The sequence below is a fragment of the Micropterus salmoides genome, unplaced genomic scaffold (assembly GCF_014851395.1).
Source record: "Micropterus salmoides isolate LMB-PRFRI ecotype aquatic unplaced genomic scaffold, ASM1485139v1 Ms_hic_scaffold_2, whole genome shotgun sequence".
In the NCBI taxonomy this organism is placed as follows: Eukaryota; Metazoa; Chordata; class Actinopteri; order Centrarchiformes; family Centrarchidae; genus Micropterus; species Micropterus salmoides.
The window spans coordinates 42,124,538-42,131,976 of NW_024041150.1; positions in this window are offsets into that span (position 1 = coordinate 42,124,538).

The window sequence follows — 7,439 nt, forward strand, 5'->3', positions numbered from 1 at the left end:
TCGATGCTGAAATGCAGGGGTTATGGGAATTTTTTGAGCATTAAACTCTTAGTTTGCTGCATTCTGGAGACATTCTCTGAACCAATTTATGGTGGAAATGTCTTTATTTATATGAAGGGAAACACAAAATAGTAGGTGACAATTCAAGATATAAGAATATAATGGAATATAATGCAGTAATCCGTAGCTTCTAAAATACACATTTGTTTCTTCTAAATTTATATTGCATTGCATGTTTTCTTTTTGTGCTCAAAGCATTTTCATTTGTTATTTGTAACATTTTTTGTTGCAAGCTATTTTTCAGAACATTTTTAACAAAAGCTTTCAAAAAGTGATGGGGACATTCTGATCCTGACCTGTCCCCAGCATCCCCAGTATAAATGACACCTATGGCTGTCAGCTTTTTTTATGTCCTGCCCCATCCTGACTGTAAATGGTCTGTTCACAAAAAGTGAAACTGATAAGCAACTTTCTGCACATGGCTGCATGAAAGGCACCTGATCTTTTCCATCCTCTGTCTTTCACGAGACCAGCAGGTGAGAATGGAAACAGGTGAGTATCATGTTGTGCCCAGATAACCTGATGTGGAGAGGGCAGAGGAGAGTACCGGCAGCTTGTGAGAACTACCAGTACACAAGAAAACGCCATGGTACGCTAAAGAGTAAGTGCCAGTACTGCATACTGGCGTGTACCGGCCCACTTCAAGCACTGACTAAATGACAAAGTCATGTGAATGATTTACAAATTGAATGACTGGTTGGTCATTTCAACTCATTTATTGTTTAATTTCAAATAATGTTGTCTTCTGTAGCACTTCAGTATAGTGAATACCTTTGTGTTTAAAATTTTAAAAATTTTCTACATGCGTTCCTCTTCTTCTATGTTATGATATATTATCAGTGTTGTTATCTCCTAGAGGCCAAGGGAAGTCCGTTTTATCAGAAGTAAGAAAAGAAGAGAAATTTGTATGAATGGAGGACCACACGTTTTATTTAGCACAAGAGCCGACAGAGCGTATTTGATGGAAGACCAACACCAAAAGCTAAATGAGTAAAACCAACTTATGTTCATACAGAGTGGCTAACTGGTCGCACCAAACTTCAGCGACTGTTTTTCTGGCCAAAATATCAATTGACTCTGTTGTTGATGAGGACCTAAAGGCCAGTGGGAAATTCTATGACATGTTTATTGACCACCACAGTCACCATGAAAAACAGGAGAATGGCCTTCCTTTTCAAATAGAGTGAGTGAAATGTAGGCTACACCTCCATCTCTGTGTGTCTGCAGCTATGTGTGCCATTTTTGATGTGGTTATATTGTTTATTTTGCTTTGCTTGCCTGGATTTAGTTGTGTGTAAATAGTCCACAAGGGCACTGGGCAGGGTTACCTGAACAGATTTAATCCTGTTTATCCTCTCCGTGGGTATGGTACTTGGTTATTAGCTTTTGGGTGATGTTGTTTAATGAACATTTACCAAAGTATTAAATAAGAAGTATGTATTTGATACATGCAGTGCAGCGACTTTATGACATGAATGTAAAACTTTAAATGACTGACTGAGTTTGTGAATGCTTCTTTTATTCTCTACAGCATTTGTACTTTGCACTAGGCAGCCAGTAATGTATGCTAGTGAGAGTGAGAGGGAGAGAGAGAAGATGTATGTGTTGTAATGTATGTGTTACTGTGTGTTCTTTGCTTCCATATTACCAAATAATTATTAATTAAATTCCTGCTGTCTCGTCGTGGCTAACATGTATTTGATGTGTTGATGCTGTTCGGCTGAATTCACTCTGTGTATTCACATTATTCACTCTATAACTCATTGATGCTCTTAAAAACAGAAATGTTTTAGGACTAATCTTTGAGCCAACATGGAGACAAACATTCACACATTAAGTAGATTTTTACGTACCTAGCAGCCATGGTAAAGATGATTCCTCCATTTTAAGTCTTGGTCATCTGAGATCAACACATTAATGGTTACCAGTCACCCCAACTAAAAACCCACCTCCTTCTGTCTGTAGCACTTGCATTGTTGTGGTTTTCTTTCACACAGTTAGCAGGAAATAGGCTTTATGATCAGTCTCAACAACCTGTATGTGTTTGTAGAGTGGGAGAAAACCCACACAAACACGAGGGCTGACAAAAACACTAAAGCTGGGCAGACATCCCAGTCTCAATTAAATAGTCTTGACTATTGGCTAGTCTGTGGAAAGTGTCCATGTTGTACCAATGATAATGACCTCAGATCAGACCAGGACGAGCCCTGATATGTCCTGATACAGGAACACGATGGTCTACATGGAGAGAACTGCAAGTTGTGCATTGTTGCTGTTTTATTTTGAAAATGTTATTTTTCTGAAGAACTGATTTCTGTAAACTCACTTAATATAATGTAGCCTCAGTGTGAACTGAAAATGATGTCATAGGACCGGCTTTGTCAGTAATGATTGGTTAGATTAAAACGAAATCCTCTACCAGCAGAAATAATTTGTCTGTTGAAATACCATTAATGGAAGTATAAAAAATGTATCTGGGTCAGTTATGTCTGGTTCTGGCCAACTACACAGTAGGAAGTCTACTTTTCTCTTATGTCCATTCTTAAGACCCCTTTAGTTTTTTAACTAAAGCTACTTGCTACAAGACATGCCTACTACATGATATGACAAAACTGTTGCTGCTCGGTTAGGTTTAGGAAATACTGTATCATGGTTTAGGATAAAAGAAGTGTCCTGTAATCTGTCAGCCTTGACTTGAGATTGGTGTCACCTATAACCTGCCTACGTAACACATAGTATCAGCTGTGCCCGACCACATGTGAGAGAGGACAACACCGGCAGCTGCTGTGCCATTCATCATAATGTTTGGCTTTAAAACTTCATACAACAAGACCTAACAAAAGAAGCACTGACACGCAAAATAGGGGGGCGGTGCTGGTAAGACCTATCTCAGTCTTGATAAACTCTGGTCTTGGTCTTGGCTTGGGTGGTCTTGACTACAACACTATTGAGCACCTCTGAAAAAGTGCAGTTCTTAGCCGCTTCAGAGGGAAAGATCCTGGAGCACAGACAGTCAAACAGAGCTCCTCTGAGCGAGGAGGACAGAGACAGCTATATATAATACTTTGAGGCGGACTGTTAACCGTTTGTGCAGCTAATGGGCCACATTGACTAGACACTGACCGACAACATTTATATTTAAATGTTTTGATAAAATTTTTGCTAGAGACAATTCAGTAGTCATTGACATGCCCTTGAAGCTGTGAGCAATGTGTTCTCTCTCACGCTATCTCTCTCTCTCTAAATGCCAGGCTGAGTAACGGTGGGGGGTCACGTTACGTGAACTTCAAACAAAATGTAGCATTATTATTGCAAGTAGCCTCCGCTCTTTGAAGACCTGTGAGACAGGCTGCATCATGAGGATTATTGCATTAGTAAGCAAATATTTTTGATGTCGTCCTTGAGTTACAGCTTACAGTCAAAACGTTCTAGGCTAAAGCCCCGGAAAAATGACCCGACAACGCTGATGTCATCAAGTCATGATCCTATCGTCTGTATGCATTGTCGATGTTTAAAGACCTAGATTAGAGCTTGGTTGGAATTGAAGAATGTCAAATAATGCATCCCTAAGGGCCAGGAAGTGCAGAAGTGTTGGAAGAATCAGAAGAAATCCCCTCCAAAAGTATTGGAACAGTAAGGCAAATCCCTTTGTTTTTGTTGTTCACTGAAGATATTTGGGTTTAAGATCAAAAGATGAGTATGAGACAAGAGTTCAGAATTTCAGCTTTTATCTCCTGGTATTCACATCTAGATGTTGTTGAAGTACAATGACTTCCCCGATTTGTTTGATGGAAAATAACTTAGAGGAGATGAGAGATCAGATTCACATCACACCTTTATTGAGACAGATATATCTAGAGACCCTTCCTGCACGCTACCTAAGTAAGGGTCTGATTACTCTTCCGCTAAGCTGTGTATATGTTGATGAGACATCACCCAGCTGCACATCCCATGTTACCTTATATGGAAGTTGTCAATAGGTGTAGAATATTTATAGTGTGCCTTAGGGGCTGTCATGTGAGTGTGTGTCACTGTATTAAGAAAAATGTGAAGTGTGTCAGAGTGTATTAATGTCCGGGTCCGGTTTCCTGTTGCTCACCACAAGCCTCTAACTGTCTTAACTGCTGAGTTACCAAAGATAAGCATGTCACACAATATTGAGTATCATATGAGCAATCATAAGTAATAAGTAAGCATATAAGAGAATCATATTATGCAATATCACTGTAGGGTTGTATTGTATATCCACAATGTGTTAAACAACTCATGACATATCACCGTTTGTATTAGACCACAGCACAGGAACAATTAATCTTAACGTAAATAACATTTAATATTTGGTGGCATAACCCTTGCTTGCAATAACTGCCTCAAGCCTGCGACCCATCGACATCAAACTGTTGCATTCTTCATTTGTGATGCTATTCCAGGCTTTTATCTCAGCTTCTTTCAGTTCTTGTTTGTTTCGGGTGTTTCTCCCTTCAGTCTCCTCTTAAGGAGGTGAAATGCAGCTCTGTTGGGTTAAGGTCAGCTGATTGACTTGGCCAGTCTAAAACCTTCCACTTTTCCCCCTGATGAAGTCCTTTGTGTTGTTGGCAGTGTGCTTTGGCTCGTTGTCCTGCTGCATGATAAACTTCCTCCCCATTAGTTACAATGGATTTCTCCATAAATTGGCAGACAAAATGTTTCTGTACACTTCTGAATTCATTCTGCTGCGACCATCATCAGTTACATCATCAATAAATATTAATGAGCCTGTTCCAGAAGCAGCCATGCACGTCCAAGCCATGACATCACCTCCACCATGCTTCACAGATGCTTTGGATTTGCTTTGCAAATTTCAGTCTGGCCTTCCGATTCTTCCTGCTGAAGAGTGGTTTGCATCATTTGGTGTGGCCTCTATATTTCTGCTCTCTGAGTCTTCTTTCAACAGTGGATTGTGATACCTTCACCCTGCACTGTGGAGGTTGTTGGTGATGTCACTTCCTGATGTTTTGGGGGTTTTCTTCACAGCTATCATGATATTTCTGTCATCAACTACAGTTGTTTTCCTTGGTCGACCTGTTGGACGTCTGTTGCTCAGTACACCTGTAGTTTCTGTCTTTTTCAGGGCGTTCCAAATTATTTGTGCTTGCTATACCCAATGTTTGTCCAATGGCTCTGGTCGATTTTCCTTTCTTTTCTTGACAGTGGCTTGCTTTTCTCCCACAGACAGCTCTCTGGTCTTCATGTTGGTTTATCCTCTTTAACAGGAAATGCAGTCTTCATAGGTTTGAACCAAGAATGAAAACTTAGACCAGTCATGCAGAGATATTTAATGTTTGGACAGTCAACCTAAAAGGCAACACCTGGGCAACAAGAAACATCTGTCAGTCACATGTTCCAATAGTTTTGCTCACTTGAAAAATGGGTGGGTTCAAACAAAGGGTGGTTTGTCCTGAGTTGTTTAACACATCTAGATGTGAATACCAGGAAATAAAAGCTGAAATTCTGAACTCTTGTCTCATAATCATCTTTTGATCTTAAACCCAAATGTCTTCAGTGAACAACAAAAACAAAGGAATTTGCGTTACCGTTACAATACTTTTGGAGGGGACTCTATAGAAGTCTGTATGGCTGTATTGTTAAGTTCACTACTGTCCCTTAAAACTGTTGGAAAACACAAGCCTGCTGGAGAGAGTCAGATTAGAAAAATGAGCTGATGCCACTGAAGTTTTGAATGCTTTCTTTATCTTTGCCTCCCAGCAAAACACACTTTAATCTTAAGTCTGAGATGTGGTTCAGCAAAAATTCAAGTTTAAAATTACCATCCAGCTTGGTTTCAATGTATTCATACAGAACAAGCACAAATATACTAATACACCTGTGAGCAACAATAATCTCAGTACACATGTGGCCTGATTTACTAAAGGTTTGCGCAAACTTGATATCACCAGGAAATGAACACGTAAGCTGATCTACTAACGGTGTGCACGGAGAATGACGTCTTCCAAAAGTGCAAGATAACACCTGTTTTTCATTTACTACCTTGTTTCAATTTCATTGAGCAAAGCAATGGGAGGGTAACATGCAAATACATTTATTTACCACACACAATGTGATCTAACAAGCCTAAAAGCAATTTTCAAGTGAGTGCAACAACATTTGTATTTAATACGTTTGAAAGGAAGGTGCAAACCTACAAGTGCGCAGAGATGGCTGCTGTTATCGTTGCGAGAAGGAGACACAGACGTAATAAATGAATATGTAGAGAAATGAAAAATATAATATATTAGGGCTGGGCATGTTAAAACATTATTATCGCGTTAACGCATTAATTAATTAATGCCGATAAAGTCGTCAAACATTGCAGTTTGGTTACGTTTAGGCACAGAAGATATTTGGGTGGGTTTAGGCAACAAAACTACTTGGTTAAGGTTAGGAAAAGATCACAGTTTGGGTTTAAATGTCAGTTAACACGTAAGTTAACTAGCGTCACTTACGTCGCAACTTGCCTAAATAAAATTTTTTAATGTTGACTTTTTGTTTCACATGAGACTTGAACCCCGGTCTCCTGGCTCAATGACAGGGTTCTGGCCCTCCATCCACCCTAACCACCTCCTTACTGTGTTTTCTGTTAAATATCATTTACCGGCCTTTACCGTTAAAACTAATGCTACAGGCTTTCCCCAATACGTCAAACTATGACGGAAAAGGGATTCCCAGTGCGTCACAAACTGACGACTATGACACTTGACCATGCTTCCATATGTGACGACTTGGGAGTGAGAACGGGTTGGTAGTGGATGTAGCAGAGGGACAAAGACAGCGCTCCGCGAGTAAACGGCAGGCGCTCTATTGAGAGTAATCGTGGCAACGGCTGCTGTGCGCTACACCACTGTAGCCTATTTAACTCAAGTTACAATTATAGGCTACATAACTTAAACTGATAGGCCTTCATCTAGTTTTGTGGGGATGGGAATTGCCTCCTGTTGATGTCCTATTTAGTAAACAGTAATAGATTCTGGAAACTCACAAACATCGAGGATCAGTCTCTCTTCCAATGATTTTTGCTGTGTGTCATGTACAAAAAGTTCAAGACAATTCAACTTCTGCGTGCGGGTGGACATGTGCGTGAGGCGAGCTCGACCACAACAGTTTCACGGGAACGTGCCCACTTGCCGCTACATCTTGTGCTCGACCACTTCACCACATTCTAAAAGGGAAACTTGCTACTGAACATGACTGTTGAACTGACTGTTTCTGCTGCTCCCTGATAAAAGAAAAATGTTTCTGCTGATACCTGTTCAGAAAAAAAAACATGAAAACTGGACTCTGATATGTGTTTGGCCTCATCATTCCTGGCCTGGCCACATATATAAATAAAATTATTTCATTTT